The 21,453-nt window shown below is 37.9% G+C and overlaps 1 protein-coding gene across 4 annotated transcripts in view; it reads left to right on the top strand.

Moving 5' to 3' along the window:
* The window catches only part of TMEM144 (transmembrane protein 144), an 84,619-nt gene extending 63,576 nt beyond the window's left edge, over positions 1 to 21,043 (top strand). For 2 of the 4 annotated variants that reach the window (XR_004283185.1, XR_004283183.1), the window contains 3 exons: positions 4,319 to 4,393; positions 11,288 to 11,422; positions 20,252 to 21,043. The gene's annotated coding sequence lies outside the window, so the exon portion shown is untranslated. Of the gene's footprint in view, positions 1 to 3,800; positions 3,945 to 4,318; positions 4,394 to 8,993; positions 9,120 to 11,287; positions 11,423 to 20,251 lie in introns of all 4 variants that reach the window. The other 2 variants (XR_004283184.1, XR_004283182.1) reach the window with 2 other exon arrangements.
* The last annotated feature ends 410 nt before the right edge of the window (positions 21,044 to 21,453 follow it).

The following is a 21,453-nucleotide window of genomic DNA, read 5'->3' as shown; positions in this document are numbered from 1 at the left end:
CTGTAAAAATATATTTTCAATTTTGACCACCAGAGGACAGTGTAGGTTTAATTGTGACAGTCTTTATGTTTTAAAACAAAGTTTGGACTTCCTTTCTCTTTTTTCCCCCCTGCATCTCTCCTCTGAAATGCCTATATTTTGTCATTTATGGATTTTTTAAAATCTGAACTGAGAAACCCTACTTTCTATCTCACACCATACATTCAGTTGAATTGTCAATACGACATCTGATTTTCCGTCTTGGGTTTTTATTACTTTTTGACTTTAGTCTTTATCATTTAATTTCCTAGCAGTGGAACACATCACAAAATAAATCCATTTTTAGAGTTATGTAAACAGGAGAGTGTGTTGCCTGAGAACATTCAGGGCATAGGAAAATTCTCAAAGCCAGTGCTACCCGCAGTGGTGAATGTGGTTGAATAAATACTGAGCTAGCAGTCACATTATTCTCTGACCTAATGACAGAGAGACATCATTACTACATCATTAGGCTGAATAGCTTCAGGTTTCTCTATGATGCTCTAATAACTCTTCTTCAGCTTCATTAGACATTTTAGGTCACAAAGACCTGGGACTATTTGCCCTGCTATTTTTGAAGACCTTTTTGCAACCCAGAGGCGGAAATGTTTTCCCAATAGGCTATTAAGTAATCATTTGCTGTAATTGGATGGATTCTGAATAAGGATTCTTACAGCTTCTTACCACCACCGGGTGGAGTGGCTTGGGGAAGGGGTGCCCTCAGTTCCTATTTCCTGGGTACAAAATGATGTTTTACTAAGTAAGGTAAACGTCTGAGGTGAAGTCGGGTACCAAACAGTCCTGTTTGTTTCAGCTCTGAAATGCTTAGTGGAAAATTACCGAGGACCAAATTCCATGGAGATAGGAAAGTTGGACGTGTCTAAAATACTCAAATCATAAGCTGAGATATTTTCCAGAACCTTCTTCATTTCTCTTCATTTACACAACAAAAGTCATTTCAAATCCTGTCTCTTCACTGGTATCATCTTAATTGTGATGCTTCTTATTGAGGACCTCAGGTCTGAAATTCAAAATCACATATATGTTTTGTCCTGGTAATAGAGCTGTCAATTTTAATATGGGAGTGTTACAGATTTCTCAAATAAGTGGTAAGAAAATGTGTAAAAATCTAAATCTCACAACATATTCCAAAAGATTTTTTGTGCATTTTATGTGGGGTCTGGGGGAGCCAATCGGAAGGCAACTTGGAATTAAATGTTTTCTTGTAGGAGGGATTTTCTGCAGAAACCAGGCTTTCTCTACGTGCTGCGCCATTTTATGTAAATGCGGGTCTCTTTTCTGTGGCTGTTGCAAAAATTCAAAATGCCTAATTATTTCTGAACTTCAATGCTTTGTGGAACTGATTTCTCCTCCTGAAAAGATGTTTCAAAATTATAAATCAAAGGAAGACAACGTAATTTCCTTCAGCTTTTGTGTGGTTTTACTAGGTTCTATAGCCCCAGCTGTTTGACTTAACTATTCAGTCAGGCGAACTTTTCAGAAATGTCTCACAGAATCCAACAGGGTTTTCTTATGGCCCTTCCTTAGGCAGTTCAGTTGTGGAAGAGAGAGAGAGAAAGAGAAAGGAAGAGAAAGAGGGAGAAAAGCACATCAACATAAATTGTTATTCACATTAGCTGGAGTTTAAACTACACTAAAAGAAATTTCTTTAAAGAACAAGAACTTGTGTTTTTTTTTTTTTATCATAACTTACGATGCCCATCTACATTCTCACTGAAACAGACATAGGTTTTGTTTAAATTGGTTTACCAATAAAAAGAGTTTATTTTAAAACAATGAAAAAAACAAAAGTATAAAACAAAATTAAATAGCATCTTGATTCATTCTATCATTCTTTCCCAATCTCTCAGTTTCTATCTTTCACACACACACACACACACACACACACACACACACACAAACACACAGGCACACACTCGGTCTTAAAGATTATTTCTTACATCTGTTACTAAAAAACAAAATGCTGTTATTAATATACTTGCATGTATATTTTGTGCATTTCTGTGTATATGTTTATAAGTCATATTCCTAGTAGAATTATGATATCATAAAATAGATACACATTTTAAATTTTGATAGTTATCACCGTAATACTCTGCAAAAGTTGTAATTGTATTTTAACCCTGCTAACAGATTTCTCTGGGTACTCAAAGTGATTTTTATCAGTTTCTCAATTATTTACCAATATGATTTGATTAAATATGGCATCTAAACATCTAAGTGTGTCTAGGTGTGTATTGGTTTGTGAGCAGAATTGATCATTTCTTTCTATGTATTACTAACTCCTTGTATTGCATTTCTCTGGAAATTTCTTCTTGTTCCTATCTCTTGACAACTATTTCTAGGAAGTTTGGGGACGTAAAATGATAATTCATAGGATCCTTTTGTATTTTAAGGGAATTAAACTCTTTGCTTGTAGTGTACTTTTTGATAAATACTTTTCTTAGCTTATTTTTCATTTTGCTTTTGTTGTTGATTACCACCCATATGTTTAATTCTTACAAGGTAAAACATATCAAGTGTTCCCTTTTAACAGATTATGGTAACACTCTCAAAATAATTTTTATCAATCACTGTAATTTTTTCCTAACACTGTTATTTACATGTCTTATATTTAAAGTGTTAGTTCATATGGAGTTAATATTAGAGCAAGGGGTGAAGATTTACCTAGGTAATTTTTCCAAAAACCCCTTAAGTTTTCCCAGCACCATTTGTTGAATAATTCTGCTTTTCTTCAATGTTCTGAAATGTTTTTAATGTATGCTAAGTTCCTATAGGTACTTGAGTCAATCTCTAGATCATGTAATCATTTTTTGTGCTAGGACAAAGAGTTGTACTTACTGTGTCTTAATAGCACATCTTAAAACTGGTTAACTTATTCACTGTGACTCCTCTTCCCTTTCAGGTTATTTCTGGTTATTCTTATATGTTTACATTTCAAGCTAAATTTAGAATAAGTCTAATAAGCAAACAAATAGCAGCAAAAATACATCTTTTGTTTGTTTGTTTGTGGTTTTGGAGTTTTTTTTAGAGGAGGGAAGGAGCAGAGAGGAAGAGAATCTTAATAGGCTCTATGCCCAGCATGAAGCCTGGCATGGGGCTTGGTCTCACAACCTTGAGATCACCACCTGAGCCAAACCCAAGAGTTGGTCACTTAACCAACCGAGCCACCCATGGGCCCCCGTCTATTAGTATTTTGATTGGATACCATCTAAATCTGTAAATTTAATTCCAGGGTGATTTACAGCTTTCAAATTTTTTAGTGTTTTGGTTGTGCTACTGCATGGTTTTATATTTTATTATTATTGGTTTAAAATGCCAGTTTGGGGAAGAAAAACAGTTACTGCTTTTATTTATTCATTCTATGATTTGTGTTTTATATTTCTGTTGTAATCATTTTAATCCTCTATTTTTAATCTGAGTTGGTTTTTTTTTTTTAAGGTTTTATTTATTTATTTGACAGACTGAAATCACAAGTAGGCAGAGAGGCAGGCAGAGAGAGAGAGGGAAGCAGGCTCCCCGCTGAGCAGAGAGCCAATGCGTGCTCAATCCCAGGATCCTGAGATCATGACCCAAGCCAAAGGCAGAGGCTTAATCCACTGAGCCACCCAGGCGCCCCTGAGATAAGTTTTTAATTCAATATTTTATTCTTTCTGCTGTAGTAAAGTATAAGTATTTACATCTATTTATTTTTCTCTGAATATAGCTTTAGACAAGTCACCTAAATTATGATATATCTAATTTTTATCTTCATTTTCTAGACATCCTGTACAATCAGTTAAAATATTATGTTCTTCACAAGAATAATTAAGATCACATTTTAAAATTTCCAGATGGTTGGGGCACCTGGGTGGCTCAGTCCATTAAGCGCCAACTCATGATTGCAGTTCAGGTCATGGTCTCAGGTGAGATGGAGCCCTGTGCCCGGCTCTGCACTCAGTGGGGAGTCTGCTTGAGATTCTCTCACCCGCCACCGCCTGATTGTCCCCTCTCTCTCTCTCTCTTTCCCTCAAATAAATAAATAAATCCTTAGAATTTCCAAGTGGCTAAAGGTTTTAAATTTTTATTTTTGTAATTTTTATTCTTCATAAAATTAATATAATCCATATTCTTTCTAGTTAATAAAATTCATTGCTGTTCTCAAGCATTTAAATTCTGGCCCATTTGTTGTCTTTTTCACACCCTTTAAACCAAATAATTATTTTTAAAATCTAATCTGTCCATGAATGTTTCCTAAAAGGATTGTTTTCCTACTCATTTCCTTTTCTGTTTCTTACAGGTTTGCTTCTTGAATTCTGATGTTATACCATTTAGTTCAGAAAAATTTATTCCAGTTAGGTCTTCATCACAGAAGGTAAAATTTATCTTTATAAAGTTTCACTGTGTCTTTTGAATGCACTTTTTGACCTACCTTTAGATGAGTCGCTTGTGAACAGAATATAAATGAGCTTTGCTTTTTGACCCAATATGAGTCTTTTTACCTGACCAGAGAGTTTATACTTTATCATTTTATCCCCACAAATCCTGACTGGTTTCCTTTCTTCCATCTTATTTTATGTTATTTTTTTCATTTTTTGTAACTTCCCTTTCCCCTTCTTTTTCTGTTTAATCTGTATTTTCTGACCCTCTGTAATTACAAAGCGTGTGGGTCCCTCTTCACTTTTTGGTGTGGTGTACTGTCTCTAAAAGTGTGAACCAGCAACTAACAGAGTCAGCTCTGTTCTTGTCACACAGGCAGATCCCAGGGCTCCTGAATCAAGAACCTGAGAGGAGCAAGTCGTGTGCTCTTCACAAGCTTACTGTGGTTCTTTTGAACTCAACCCAGTCTTATTTTGCAAAATACCAAACATACTGAAAATTTGTGCGACAAACTCAGGTTTGAAGATTTGAAAGAATACTAATAGAAATACCTGTATCCCCTTCATCCAACTTTAATAATTGTGAACATTTTGCTCCCTTAACTTGTGCGCTCTCTCTCTGTGGCTCTCTCTTCCCTCTCTCCTGCCCTCCCTCCCCAGAGTTCCGAAAGGTAGATTCCACCAATCATGTAACAAATCATGTCATATTATTTTAACAACTTCAGCCTTTATTACTGAAGACTAGAAAACTGTGCTTCATGATCACAATATTATTGACACAGCCAAAAAGCTTAATATTGATCCAAACCCTACTATGACGTCTGTGGTTGATTGTTCCATTGATGGGCACTGTGAACCTCTGAGACATTAACAAAAGAGCCCATTGCAAGCAGAGACTAGATAAGCATATGCTGACCAGGGCCTGTCCTCATGGAAGGCTGCTGGTGCCACTGAGGACACTGGTCTGGCCCTCTTCAAAAGTAAGAGAGCCTGTGAAGAGAGGATCCCAGCCATCCAGTAGTTCCCTCCGGATGTATGAGCGAGTGCTAACAATATCAACAGAAGAACCTCCCAAGCCATCCACAGAGCCCTGAGAAACAGTAATTATTTAAGCCACTGAATTTGAACTTGTCGCACAGAAATAGCTATCTGACACTTAGTCTATGTTTAAATTACGCTGATTGTTAAAATAATGTCCCTTATAGCTTCTTATCACTTTTTTGATCCAGATCCATTCAAGACTTACACACTGAATTTAGTTATCATGTTCCTTTACTGCCTTTTTATTTATACCAATTCCCTGTTCTAGCTCTTTTTATCTTTAATGATATTGACTTTTTTATTAAAGAATCTCAGCCTGTTGTCTTATAAAATAGTCTATAATCTTGATTTGTCTGATCATTTCCTTGTGAATAGCTATAGTTTAGATATTTTTGTCAGACTACAATAGTTAATGTGATAGACTTCCCATTATATCATATCAAGAGAGGTGCTGAGTTTGATAATTTGATTAAAGTGTTTCCTATCAGACTTACACATTGTTAAAAAAATACTCTGAGAGTTTGTTAATACCCTGTTCCCCACCGACCTTTCACACATTGGCTATAGCACCCAGTGATGATCCCTGCCTGAATAAATTATATCATTGACTGCAAAAAGGTGATTTTGTAATTTTATCATGAATTGTACATTTTCTACCCAGTATTCATCTGTGAAAATAAACTTTATCTTCTCCCTCCTTTCTCTCTTTTTCTATGGGCTTGGAAACTAGTTGTTGTTGTTCAATGGGTCAAAATCTATTGCAAGCGTCATTGTTTTTAATAGTTCGGTTCAGCCAGCAAGGAGGGTTCCTCAGTGCCCCCTCCATCAGTCTTTGTGTACTTCTTAGCTTTCTGGTACATTAATTCACCCTGTACTTCTCCCACCCAAACCATTATCAGTCCTTTCTTCAACAAGATTAGTTCCTTTTACTGGGAAATGACATTTAGAAACCAAGAATTGTCTAATTCTCTTGCATACTGGAGAAATCATTTTACTTATCTGTATTTTTCATTTGTCATTTACTTCCCACACTTCTTTTCTGCTGTTTTGTACTATCCAAGGAAAGGCCACGTGTTAGACCTTTCTAAATATCATGGTTTTAATGAGGCTGTTATATTTAGATAAGCAGTTTGCTCAAGAATATTGTGGGGAAGGGGCTGGACCTAGAAAATGATAGCTTTAATTTCAGCAATTCCTTTCGGAATTTTTCAGGTCTACTGTGTTCCTGTCCCAGTGAGTTAACTCCTTTCACCTTCTGTTGCTTCCTGTTCAGAGGAAGAAGATGCCCCCGGCAACAGCTGGGCATGGCTCAAAAGAGAAAGCATGTAGCTCATAGCTGTTCATCTGGTTATTAATCTCTATTCCTCCAACGTTGTTCAGCAGCCTGCTTCTCTGGGCTAAGAGTCTAGATCTGACAGAGTAGAGAGGACACCTCTGCACTTTTCCTTGCTCTTCTGCAGCAAAGGGGAGGCCCCAACAGAGGCATTTCCAACTTTTTCTGTGGCTACCCTCACTCTTACTTCTTGGTCTTTCTAATAAAGTATTTTAGCAGAAGCCACAAGATAACTTCTGCTTGGCTTCATCTAGCACAGCTCATGTGTTAAGTCTTTTTATTTCAAGAGGAAAAAAAACAACAACATAAACCAGCTTGAGATAAATAGAAATTTATCCATTTAGATAAATTAGGAGAGAGTAAGTGTAATGGTATTCAAGCATGACTTGAGAATGGGAGGGTTCTCAGTCTCTGTCCCTCGTCCCATCTTGTTCTTGTGTCCCTCTGCTCCCCTACGTTTTCCAGGACTCTCATTCAGCCCCACATATCCTTGCTTGCTTCTGCTTTCCTTATTCTTATATAGGCTATCTCTACATGGTAGGGAGACTCCACAAGCAGCTCCAGCTACCTGCCATTCTTGCTCTAACCTCTCTTAAGAAAAACGCCTTCCATGTCAGCTAGAAAATGGAGAGTCCCAAAAGAGAACGCCAGGCACATGCTTACCCTTGGAGCATTCACTAGACTGGGGGCATGGACTATTATGAATGGGTGGACTGTTTATTCCCAAGTAAGGAGGAAGGAATCTGTGAGTGGCACCCCTAATAGAACATGAATGAAGAGAGAAAAAGACCTGGAGAGAAGAGGCATATCAAACAAAAATAGCATGTATCCACTACAGCTCAGCTTTTATAACAGAAGTACCTCGGGCCCAGAAGATACGAGGCAAACATTTTGGTATTGTGATCACTATGTCCAATGTTGCAGCATCCGCTAATCCAACATATCAATGGCTCTTCAGAAGCATATGTGGCTTCCTGGCATCAGAAACTGACCCTGAGAGAGAGCCGGAACAGAAAAGAAAGTGGGAAGCTCCAAGAACTGTATCATGCAGATTAGATTAAGTCATGCTGCATCTCCACAAACAATCCCAGAACCACAGTGGCTCCCACAGCAGGGTCCCTGTCTTGCTTTAAGCTCTGGAGACAACACACTGTCTTCATTCTAGGACCAAGGCTGAAGAAGCAGCTTCCATCTGGAGCCTTCCATTCTCCTGGAAGAGAGAAAAGGGAGAAAGCAGAACCACATGATGGGGCCTAAAATTTCTGAAGTGTCACCATTACTTCGACTCACATTCACTTTTCCCTGGTCAATGCCAGTGTCCTGGCCAAACCTGGTATCAACAGGGTAAAAAGTATATTCACTCAGCAGAGACAGCTGAGTGTCTGGTAGAGTAGCAGGGTAGAAAGTGGTTCAGTAGGGAAATCCAGCAAATTATTTTCTCAGTAATACAATTGACCATAATATTAAAAGGACAAAGAGAACTGTTTTTTTGAGGATATATAAGCTATTTCTGAAGACTCCTAGGAATCATGTGTCAGTAAATTGTAAGGGATATCATAGCTAGAGTTTCTCTGAAATACCACCCATTGGACCCAAAGAGATATTGTTTATATGCTTGGTCTAGGGAAACATTGAATATACTGAGCTAGGCAAATGTGAAAGGAAGATGGAGAAGCTATATATATGTCTTCCCTATTTCAGGAAAGAATGGCCTATTCTTTGGATGGCCATATTGTTGTATCACATAAAGTGGGATACTTTGGAGTATAGAGAGGGAGTTTTTGATAAGTATATTGGGCCAACTCATAAGCCTTAGCAAGTCAGGACTTACAATAACTCTACTTTCATCCCATGATTTCCATTGATTGTAATAAATAATTTTTGTATATTCTAATTTATTTATTCCCACACATGGGGTCCCCTCACTGGACCCATCAAAATTTTAAAGAGCACTATTAAAAGTACAGCTTCCTGAGCCTTATCTATAGAATTTAAGTTCCCACATCTAAGTGAGTCTGGCTGAATGTGATAATATCAAAGTATCCAATAACTTCCACTTCTGGTGCCTCCTGTAGAAATATTATACTTCCTACTCCACTGACAAGTAGTTTAACCATGTGACCTGCATTGGCCAATGAAATGTAATTGGAGTGAAGCTCTTGTCAGAGCAGAAGCTTCAAGGCCGTTAGTGCTTCCACCTTCTCTTTTTTTCCCTATGCCAGGAAGATCAGCAATGTTCCATATGGGGACTCCTTCTTCAGCCTTAGTCCTCAAGGGAAGAGGACATGGATCACAGCTACAGCCAGCCTAAAAGGGACATGTAGCATAAACAGAAATAAATCTTTGTTGTAAGTAACTATGATTTGGGGTGCATTTGTTTCCACAGCATAACCTAGGAGGATGTGTCTGCATCTCATTTGAAAACCCTTATCAGATTAATTATTCATGCTCCATTAATTTTATTCATTGCTCAGTTCTGATTTTTAACCTAAGCATCTTACACAGAACAAAGTACAGATGATGTGTCCAGTTATTATTGACTGTTGTAATTTGATTGTTATATTTATAGTACTATTAGATTCACTACCAATAATTCACCCTAAATAGTTTTGAGGTACTCTTGCATTTTTTTTTCTAAAAGAAGGAACACATGTACACTGTAGACAACTCGAAAATAGAGAGTATAAAAATTCCCACACCATCCCATAAAACTTAGATTAACTACTGTTAATATGTTAGTTAATTTTCAAGTGCTTCCCAAAGATATATTAATTATTAGATCATACTATACAGTATTAAATATCATTTTCTCATTTATTTCTACAAGAATATTTCCTATATTGTCAAATATGCCACAAAAACATTTTAATTAACATACAGTGTTCCAACATGTCAAAGTCATAACTGAGCTAACCCTCTCCCAATTGGTTGTTTCCATTTATTACTACAGTTAATGCTGTTACGAGCACCTTTGTACTGAATCATATAAGCATCTCTATTTTCTTATATTAAAATGTTGGAAGGCAAATTACAGGGCCAAAGAGTATAAACAATTTTAAGACTTTTAATATGTATTGCCAAATCGTTTTAAAGAGAAGTTCTACCAAAAATATACCTATGTGCATTTGCCTTACTGCACACTGACCAGCATTGTACCTGACCCTTATTTTAATCTTTCCAGTCAGATAATCAAAACTAAGCTCATTGTTGCATTTCCATTTCAAATACGCTTGAACATTGTCTTGTGATTTTTAGCCATTTGTCTCTTCATATGATTTCTGTTTCTGTAATATTAATGTAATTTGCCCACAGGGAGTTTTATTCAAAGTCCCCACCAACTTGTAAATGAACTTTCAGAATATACCTCATTTGTAAGTTAGAAGCTATTTATATTAGCTACGAGAAAGATAGCACACTACCAAACTCTCCCTCAGTGCTATGCAATAGAACTTCCTGCAAAGTTAGGAATGTTCTGTATCTGCATCATCCAGTATGGTAACCACTAGCCACATGTGAATATAGAGCCTTTGAAATGTGGTTAGTGTAACTAAGAAACAGAATTTTTCAATTTTATTTTATTTCAATTAATGTAAATTTTAATTTTAATAGCCATATGGGGCTGATGATGATCATATTTGACATCACAGGTCTAAACAACTTACTCATCTCAGGGAATGGGTCAGCCTAGGGTTCATACTTGACCTACTAAATCCATAAGCATGAGGGACAAAAGCAAGATCAATGGGGAAAGTGCATAGTGTGAGGCAAGCTCAGTATATATGCTCAATACATTTCTGCAGGGTTTTCTTTTTTAATTATTTAAATTCAAGTTGGTTGATATAGAGTGCAGCATGGGTTTCAAGAGTAGAATCCAGTGATTCGTCACCCACACACAACACCCAATGCTCACCCCATCAAGTGCTCTCCTTAATGCCCATCACCCATTTAGCCCAAGGCTCCCAACACCCTCCCCTCCAGGAGCTCTCAGTTTATTCTCTATAGTTAAGACTGTTATGGTCTGTCTCCCTTCCTGTTTCTATCCTATTTTATTTTTCCTTCCCTTCCCCTATGTTCATCAGTTTTGCTTTTTAAATTCCACTTGTGAGTGAAGTGGTATGGTATTTGGCTTTCCAACTACATTATTTCACTTAGCACTATACTTCTGTTTCCACCCATGTTGTTGCAGATGGCAAGATTTCATTCTTTCTGATGGCTGAGAAATAAATAAATAAATGTGTGTGTGTGTGTGTGTGTGTGTGTGTGTGTGTAATCTCACCTTTTCTTTATCCATCCATCAGTCAATGGACATTTGGGCTCTTTCCACAATTTCCATTGTTGATAATGCTGCTGTAAACATGAGGGTGCATGTGCCTTGGGTTTTTCAATTCAAGTGGTCATGTTACCCTTGCATATTTCCCATGTACCAGTCTGTGTGCCAAATGCTTTTATATAATAACACATATCCCCACAATAAGCCTATAATATAGCTACTATCAATTTTTCCTCCATTTTACAGGTTAAACAGCTGAGTCACAAAGAGGTCAGCAGGCCTAGGAACATAGAGCTAATACGTGTCAGAGCCAGGGTTCAAGCCCAGCTAGTCTAGCTCCGAAATCCTTGCTTTTAATCCATCCACTCCCTTATATTGCCTGTGGGTATAAAATCACCAGGGGAACATAGTATGTATTATACTTAATGAAACCAAGTATGCTATTGCCTGAAATGCCTCTAACAAGAGATAAACCTTTTATTTCACAACTTAGAGTTGTTTTCATAATATAAAATAAAAATTTTAATAAAAATCAGCCCTGTCTGGCACATGGTTATTTGGAGGAACAAGGGAAGTAAAGCAAAGGGAAGAATTATCGTGTAAACTAATGTACTGTAACATTAAGTGCTCATTTTTATGTTCTATACTGTTCTATACTATTATGTTCTATACTGTTCTAATCAAGTGTACTTAAGAGACAGGCTTTGCTTTCATCATTATCCTAGAAAATATAAATGTAAGTAGTAGTCAAATTAATAGTTATTCTGAGTATCTTTGCTGCATATGTAAAACAGAAGTAGACATGAAATCATGCACATGTGTTTATATTATTTAGTATTTTTATGTCTCTGATGGATATTTACTTTTATTTGTTTCATAATACATAGCAACTGAGCTTTCCTTATACTATATGAAAGGTCAACAATCATGTATGACAAAGTTGAACATGGAATAATAATTTGTAGTGATTTAGTTGCTTATTGCTTCTAGATACCTCAGGACTGCTTATAAGGGTACATGATATAATGACTGATAAGAATAGGCTCTGACACTTTATACACCTGGGTTAAATCCCAGTCCTACCACTTATCACCTGGGTAAATCGTATCATACTATAGCTTTTAAGTTTCAGTTTCTTCTTCATTTGTAAAATGGAGAATATCGTTCCTACAGAAGTTCAAAGAATGAATGAAATAGTAGAAAGAGGGTGTCATTAGGTCAATGCTAGCGAGTTGCCCCACCTTGTAGGTGTCCACAAATGGCATTGGTCTCAGCGATTCTATTACAGTTCGAGTCTGGATTTCAGTCCTGAAAGCACAGAAACTAAAAGTCGTCAGGACCTTAGACAGACTGGCCTCAGCAATTCTGAGTCAACCTACCTACACAGAAGAGACAAGTATACCTTGTTGTACTTTAGTTTTTTTTTTTGTTTGTTTGTTTGTTTTTTTAAAGATTTTATTTATTTATTTGACAGAGAGAGATCACAAGTAGGCAGAGAGACAGGCAGAGAGAGAGAGGAGGAAGCAGGCTCCCTGCTGAGCAGAGAGCCTGATGCGGGACATGATCCCAGCACCCTGAGATCATGACCTGAGCCGAAGGCAGCGGCTTAACCCACTGAGCCACCCAGGTGCCCCTGTACTTTAGTTTTAATGAGAGCCTCTGCCACGTGAACCCTCTGGTGCATTCCATCCCTGGAAGTACGCTACATGGAAAGCCAACTGAACAGAAAGGCTCTTGCTGAATGAGGAATCAGAATGAGGAAAGTGGGTTGGTTGTTTGATTTAGGCATACAACATAGCTGGCATATCTTTCTCCACTGTATGTCTATGATCGACATACCACCCCCAAAATGCCACTTGGGTATATTATTTTGAGCCTAAGGCAATTGAAGAAAAGCAGATGCAAAAAAGGCTCTCTGATCTCTCCTTTCTACCTAAAAAGTGGGACATAAATTTCCTGTGGAAAGTATTTCCTCTCCCAAAAGAGAATATTCTTATCAATTCTCATCACCGGAGAGGAGGAGTTAACACCAAGATTAACATCTATACAAACAAGCCTATTAAAGTAACCCTTACCTTCCTTTAGTCTTCCCTTATTCCTGCCAGGCACTTTCCCACAGTACCACCCTAGTGCACACACCTTTTCTCTTTGTCTTGCCACATCTCCCCAAGATATTCCTCTTTGTTAAAATGGTATATAAGCTCTCAGACCCATCTGCTTCTTTGAGTCCTCATTTCTTAGCTATGAAAGCTCTGTGTACCTGTACAAATATTAACATCAAATAAAATGGGTATGCTTTTCTACTACTAGTCTGTCAATTGTCAGTTTAATGAGAGGCTTACACATAGAACCCAAGAGGGTCTAGGAAACATCTTTTCTCCCCTATAGCTGTATTTGTCATGTTGTCATACTATTCCAGTCCAGAGGGCTCCTGATTCATTCCTAGATGGGCGTTCTCAAAATTGGCCTCCACTTTTTGTTTTTCCTCCAAGTCTCCATCACTTTTTTTGCTTTTCAAAGTTTTTATTTATTTGACAGAGAGCGTGTGTGTGCACAATCAAGAGAGGGAGAAGCAGGCTCCCTACTCAGCAGAGAATGCAACGCATCTGGATCCCAGGACCCTGGGATCCTCACCTGAACCAAAGACACGCCCCTAAATCTCCATTACTAATCAGTTTACCTTTTGATTGATACAGTACATGAAGAAAGGCATATGAGGGGCACCTGGGTGGCTCAGTGGGTTAAAGCCTCTGCCTTCCCCTCAGGACATGATCCCAGGGTCCTGGGACTGAGGCCCACATCCGGCTCTCTGCTCAGCAGGGAGCCTGCCTCCTCCTCTCTCTCTCTCTGCCTGCTTCTCTGCCTACTTGTGTTCTCTGTCAAATAAAATAAAAACTTTAAAAAAAAAAAAAGAAAGAAAGAAAGGCATATTAACCTTCAGTTTTTTTTTTATAAAGGAGTCTTCTAGGCCTAGTGCTCTTCTTTCTTTTTAGGGCACTTTTTCTGATTTTGTAGATAAACTCTCAAGAGATGGTCTTCTTTCTCTCCCTTTATTGTTTTTTGTGCAATCCTCAGTTCATGGTCGAGCATTAAGTATAATACCTACCTCATACCACCTGGTATTTAGTAAGTATTTGATAAATGCTAGGGTTTTTAAAAAATTTTTCCTCATCATGAGTTTATCTTTATTTATAAACATACTCTACATAAAAGAAATAAAGTCACCTAAAGGAGCTGGAGAAAGAACAAGAAAGAAACCCTAAGCCCAGCAGGAGAAGAGAAATCATAAAGATCAGAGCAGAAATCAATGAAATAGAAACCAAAAAAACAATAGAACAAATCAACGAAACTAGGAGCTGGTTCTTTGAAAAAATTAATAAAATTGATAAACCCCTGGCCCGACGTATCAAAAAGAAAAGAGAAAGGACCCAAATAAATAAAATCATGAATGAAAGAGGAGAGATCACAACTAACACCAAAGAAATACAAACTATTATAAGAACATACTATGAGCAACTCTATGCCAATAAATTTGACAATCTGGAAGAAATGGATGCATTCCTAGAAACATATAAACTACCACAACTGAACCAGGAAGAAATAGAAAGCCTGAACAGACCCATAACCAGTCAGGAGATTGAAACAGTCATTAAAAATCTCCAAACAAACAAAAGCCCAGGGCCAGACGGCTTCCTGGGGGAATTCTACCAAACATTTAAAGAAGAACTAACTCCTATTCTCCTGAAACTGTTCCAAAAAATAGAAATGGAAGGAAAACTTCCAAACTCGTTTTATGAGGCCAGCATCACCTTGATCCCAAAACCAGACAAGGATCCCATCAAAAAAGAGAGCTATAGACCAATATCCTTGATGAACACAGATGCAAAAATACTCAACAAAATACTAGCCAATAGGATTCAACAGTACATTAAAAGGATTATTCACCACGACCAAGTAGGATTTATCCCAGGGCTGCAAGGTTGGTTCAACATCCGCAAATCAGTCAATGTGATACAACACATCAATAAAAGAAAGAACAAGAACCATATGATACTCTCAATAGATGCTGAAAAAGCATTTGACAAAGTACAGCATCCCTTCCTGATCAAAACTCTTCAAAGTGTAGGGATAGAGGGCACATACCTCAATATCATCAAAGCCATCTATGAAAAACCCACCGCAAATATCATTCGCAATGGAGAAAAACTGAAAGCTTTTCCGCTAAGGTCAGGAACACGGCAGGGATGTCCATTATCACCACTGCTATTCAACATAGTACTAGAGGTCCTAGCCTCAGCAATCAAACAACAAAAGGAAATTAAAGGCATCCAAATTGGCAAAGAAGAAGTCAAATTATCACTCTTCGCAGATGATATGATACTATATGTGGAAAACCCAAAAGACTCCACTCCAAAACTGCCAGAACTTATACAGGAATTCAGTAAAGTGTCAGGATATTAAATCAATGCACAGAAATCAGTTGCATTTCTCTACAACAACAACAAGACAGAAGAAAGAGAAATTAAGGAGTCAATCCCATTTACAATTGCACCCCAAACCATAAGATACCTAGGAATAAACCTAACCAAAGAGGCACAGAATCTATACTCAGAAAACTATAAAGTACTCATGAAAGAAATTGAGGAAGACACAAAGAAATGGAAAAATGTTCCATGCTCCTGGATTGGAAGACTAAATATTGTGAAAATGTCTATGCTACCTAAAGCAATCTACACATTTAATGCAATTCCTATCAAAGTACCATCCATCTTTTTCAAAGAAATGGAACAAATAATTCTAAAATTTATATGGAACCAGAAAAGACCTCGAATAGCCAAAGGGATATTGAAAAAGAAAGCCAACGTTGGTGGCATCACAATTCCGGACTTCAAGTCTATTACAAAGCTGTCATCATCAAGACAGCATGGTACTGGCACAAAAACAGACACATAGATCAATGGAACAGAATAGAGAGCCCAGAAATAGACCCTCAACTCTACAGTCAACTAATCTTCGACAAAGCAAGAAAGAATGTCCAATGGAAAAAAGACAGCCTCTTCAATAAATGGTGCTGGGAAAATTGGACAGCCACATGCAGAAAAATGAAATTGGACCATTTCCTTACACCACACACAAAAATAGACTCAAAATGGATGAAGGACCTCAATATGCGAAAGGAATCCATCAAAATCCTTGAGGAGAACACAGGCAGCAACCTCTTCGACCTCAGCTGCAGCAACATCTTCCTAGGAACAACACCAAAGGCAAGGGAAGCAAGGGCAAAAATGAACTATTGGGATTTCATCAAGATCAAAAGCTTTTGCAGAGCAAAGGAAACAGTTAACAAAATCAAAAGACAACTGACAGAATGGGAGAAGATATTTGCAAACAACATATCAGATAAAGGACTAGTGTCCAGAATCTATAAAGAACTTAGCAAACTCAACACCCAAAGAACAAATAATCCAATCAAGAAATGGGCAGAGGACATGAACAGACATTTCTGCAAAGAAGACATCCAGATGACCAACAGACACATGAAAAAGTGCTCCATATCACTTAGCATCAGGGAAATACAAATCAAAACCACAATGAGATATCACCTCACACCAGTCAGAATGGCTAAAATTAACAAGTCAGGAAATGACAGATGCTGGCGAGGATGTGGAGAAAGGGGAACCCTCCTACACTGTTGGTGGGAATGCAAGCTGGTGCAACCACTCTGGAAAACAGCATGGAGGTTCATCAAAATGTTGAAAATAGAACTGCCCTATGACCCAGCAATTGCACTATTGGGTATTTACCCTAAAGATACAAACATAGTGATCCAAAGGGGCACGTGCACCCGAATGTTTATAGCATCAATGTCCACAATAGCCAAACTATGGAAAGAACCTAGATGTCCATCAACAGATGAATGGATCAAGAAGATGTGGTATATATACACAATGGAATACTATGCAGCCATCAAAAGAAATGAAATCTTGCCATTTGCGACAATGTGGATGGAACTAGAGCGTATCATGCTTAGCGAAATAAGTCAAGCAGAGAAAGACAACTATCATATGATCTCCCTGATATGAGGAAGTGGTGATGCAACATGGGGGCTTAAGTGGGTAGGAGAAGAATTAATGAAACAAGATGGGATTGGGAGGGAGACAAACCATAAGTGACTCTTAATCTCACAAAACAAACTGAGGGTTGCTGGGGGGAGGGGGGTTGGGAGAAGGGGGTGGGATTATGGACACTGGGGAGGGTATGTGCTTTGGTGAGTGCTGTGAAGTGTGTAAACCTGGTGATTCACAGACCTGTACCCCTGGGGATAAAAATATATGCTTATAAAAAATAAAAAATTATTAAAAAAAAAATTTAAAAAAAAAAAGAAATAGTCAAATTTTATCTGCCATCTCAGTTTTCTGCCATCTCATTATATTCTCTCAAATGATATTAGTTAAAACTAAAACTACCCAAACTGCTTTGCAGCTGCTACTCAATCATCCTATCAGGCAAACCTCCTCAGTGTTAACAGCATATTAAAACACAGGTCTCTCTGGGCGTCTGGGTGGCTCAGTGGATTAAACACCTGCCTTGACTCAGGTCATGATCCTGGCATTCTGGGATGGCACGCCATGGTGAGCAGGGGGGAGCTTACTTCTCCCTCTCCCTCTGCCCTTCTGCCCAACTTGTGCTTACTCTGCAGTGCTGTCTCTCTTTTTCTAATAAATAAATAAAAACTTTTAAATAATTAAATTTAAAAATAAAATAAAATGCAGGTCTTTCCTACTATGTGAAAGTAGAACGTTCCAATGAAAACTTCCAAAAATTAAAATGGCATAAAGTGAAGAAGAAATCACCATCAATTTATAGGAAAAATGTTTGAGCACTCCCAGACCCAAAAAACTACCATTCTTAGGCTTTTCAGATACCTTAGAACACATCTTACTAACAAATGGACAAAATAAAATTGAGATAAAGCACGGATGTTCACAGACACGATTCAGAGCTCTGGCAGCTTGATGCTGAGAGGCTGCGTGTCGTTCCTAAGCAAGGAGCTTGGTGGGGGTTGGGGGGGGGGCCCTTGCTCCTCCAGGCACATGTTGCCTCTATAAGCTGGAGCAAAATCCACATGAAATGCTGTTTTTCCTTTTTTTTTTTTTTTTTCGTTTTTGTAAAAGTTAAAATTTCCCTGGATTTCTTTTGGTTGCCAAAAACAGGTTTGACATCTAGGTCTTTTATAAAAGTGACATAGGGAAACATGAACTTTCAAAAAGTTGAGGATACCTGTAGTTTCACTGATGATAGGTTTAGGAACTTGGAGAAGAGTATTTTCAAAAAAGTTTTGTTTTAGAGGAAGAGCAGGAAAGAAATCAAGAGCAGCTATATTCATAGTATTTGTTTATCAGTTTGTTTCTTCTCCTTCACCACCTATGTTAAAAAGAGAGAAACAAAATGGGATATGGAAAGGATGAGGCACAAAGAGAAAAGCATTTTTAATATTTCAAAATCCCAGGTAAAAACTACTTACCGTTTTCCTCTGGAGACATTCTTCGCAACAGTGATGAACAGTGGTCTCCATTACATTTCTGCTCATTTGTACAGCTGTTTGACCACAAGCTCCTGCACATAAAACATGCCTCTTAACTGCTTCTGTATTTTAAGTGAGAACATTTTCTTCTTTTAGTCTTTGATGTATTGATTAACTAATGAGAAGCCCAATGGCTGGTAGACAGGCAAGAAACTCTTGTGAACAGAAGACCACAAATCCATCAACAGAGGAATACGCCTCAAAAAAAGAAGCGAATGGGGCGCCTGGGTGTCTCAGTGGGTTAAAGCCTCTGCCTTCAGCTCAAGTCATGATCTGAAGGTCCTGGGATCAAGCCCCGCATCAGGCTCTCTGCTCAGCAGGGAGCCTGCTTCTCCCTCCCTCTCTGCCTGCCTCTCTGCCTACTTGTGATCTGTCAGATAAATAAATAAAATCTTTAAAAAAAAAAATAGAAGAAGAAGAAGAAGTGAGAGCTTTGAGAGGAGCTGGGAGGGCTCTAGACTGGGTAGGCTTCAGCCTCCCACTGAGGTATTTAAGGGGCCAATGCCCCAGGCCATGGACAGACTACATTAAGCCAGGGTGCAGAGGATAGACTCAGTAGGTCCAAACCTGCACAATTTGAAGCATCCATGCTAGGGATTAGTAGCAAATAGGTGACCTCAGTGGAACCAGACAAATGGGAATCGCCAGCAGGGAAACCATTTACACCTACAGAAGTGTGAAGTCTTTCCTCACGTTGTCACTAGAGATACTCATTATGAAAGGAAACTAGACATTATTCTCCTTAGGTGGGCGACTTTTGAGGCTACTTGTAAGTGAGGGAAATGTCTAAATATCTAGCTTAATGATTCTCTGGAAAAAAAAAAAAGCCAAATTTTCATTTAGACACTTTTAAAATCCTGGAGTAAAAACTCTAAAATGTTTATCTTCCCTCTGGAGACAATTATTTAGATTTCCATAGGCAAGAACCCAGAGACCTTTTCTTTTCTTCCCAAATGGAATTTATTTACATTAGGGAGATGGGGTTTCTCTTTGTCTCTTCAGAAACTGTACTTCCCCTGTATAAGTGCCTAGGCTCCCAGTTTTGAGGGTCCCTTCCTGTAATGACCAAAAAATCCCTTTGCACACACTGGTCTGCCCATGGGGTCCTCCTCACATTGCTAGAGAAAGGGCAAGAACTGGTGCCAGGGGAACTGATGCAATTATTGCTCTAAGTAATAATAATCTACTTTGATCTAGAAGTGCACAATATGAATAAATACAGAAATTAAAAGCGCATCATATATCTTTGATGGAGAAACAGGTAGATAATATAGAGATAGATATGAATATATAAAATGGAAATGTATATTGTGGTAATACTCCTTATTCATGCTCCGTGAACATGTGTAATTTTCAGTGACTGAACTTTGCACCATCACTATTTGAGGGTAGCATATGATACAGAAAATAGTACTAAAATGGTTCTAAAAATATGGTTTGATTCACATATACAAGCTTTTGCACTGGAAACCAAAGCTACTTAGGCTATAAAAGAGAGCCCTTACCACCCAAGATAGCCATGAAATTTCAAGAAAAATAATTAGTTTCTTCCTGGTATTATTAAAATGACCAAGCATGTTTTGCATAGGTCACTACATTGTAACTTTTTCCTCCACTTTTTATAGATACTGGCATTATCTACCAACAGCCCCATTCCAGTGTTTTGCACAGAAAGTCCTTACTGGCCTGCTGCAATGTCAAGACATTCAAGGATTTCGGGGCAGAACATTCGACTGGAGAGATCACAAACTTGACTGGGACTTACTTGATATAACAGCATATTTTAGAGATTTATTTTCACTATTGACAACCAAAATGTAGAGTGCATCCATTTCCTGCAAGCAGTGCAAAGTGAATGTAATAATGTGATAGCAACAGTGGACACATTTTCTGATGATGTCATGGTAGATTCTGTTTTTTATAGGACCTGATCATGAGCAAACTTTAAGAAACTGCCTGAAAACATTTCGACTATTATGAAGAAACATTTAAAAGACAATAAAACAGGATATTCATTGAATTAAATAGTTAAAGGATTTGAATAGGTGTCCCTGATGATATTACCTTGCAGATTCTGTGGGTAAAAAGAAAAACAGTATTTCAACACCAATAGACTATTCTTAACTGCTGTAGCTCCTTCGCTATTTTGCATAACTTGATTCAGTCTTCAAAGACCATTTCAAATCATTTCAAATAGAGGTATTTTTTCTGAAGAAAACTTTACCTAGGCACTACAGAGGAATTAACTGCTCTCCCAGCAATGCTTCATTCATTCCGCTAATCTGTTACTTCCCTCACAGTACAAATTAAGTTCAAACATGGCAGCCGCCGTCTAGACACCTGCATTTTTCGTATGCATGTTTTTAAATCACCAGAATATAACAGATACCTAATAAATATTTGTTGATTTTTGAAAAGTGTAAGTGCGTTTTTTTTTTAGCATTTGTATTTTTATCTATGAATGCTCTCAGACACTATTAAACATATTTGGAAACACATTAATTTTTGCAAGTTAGAAAAGTACAAATTAATTGTGGACAAGAATTCAATGCCATTCATGCCACTCTGTGACACCTCAAGCAACTTCAAGAACATTCTAACCAACTCCTCTAGGTTCTATATTCTTTCTTACCTCCACCACATACTCTTCATGATTATAGTCCTGCATGTTATCTTTCTTTCCCTTCTCTCCCTGAGTCCTGATGGTTGACGCCAGAAAAGAGCATCTCTTGAGTAGGGCTGAGAGCCACACACTGTTGAATCTTGATTTGCAGCATTGCATTGGTCTGAAAGAATTAATACAGCTTTCGTTAGGAGTGAATTAGAC

The sequence above is a fragment of the Mustela erminea genome, chromosome 2 (genome assembly GCF_009829155.1).
Source record: "Mustela erminea isolate mMusErm1 chromosome 2, mMusErm1.Pri, whole genome shotgun sequence".
NCBI classification, from domain to species: Eukaryota; Metazoa; Chordata; class Mammalia; order Carnivora; family Mustelidae; genus Mustela; species Mustela erminea.
This window is presented reverse-complemented; position numbering and strand designations above follow the sequence as displayed.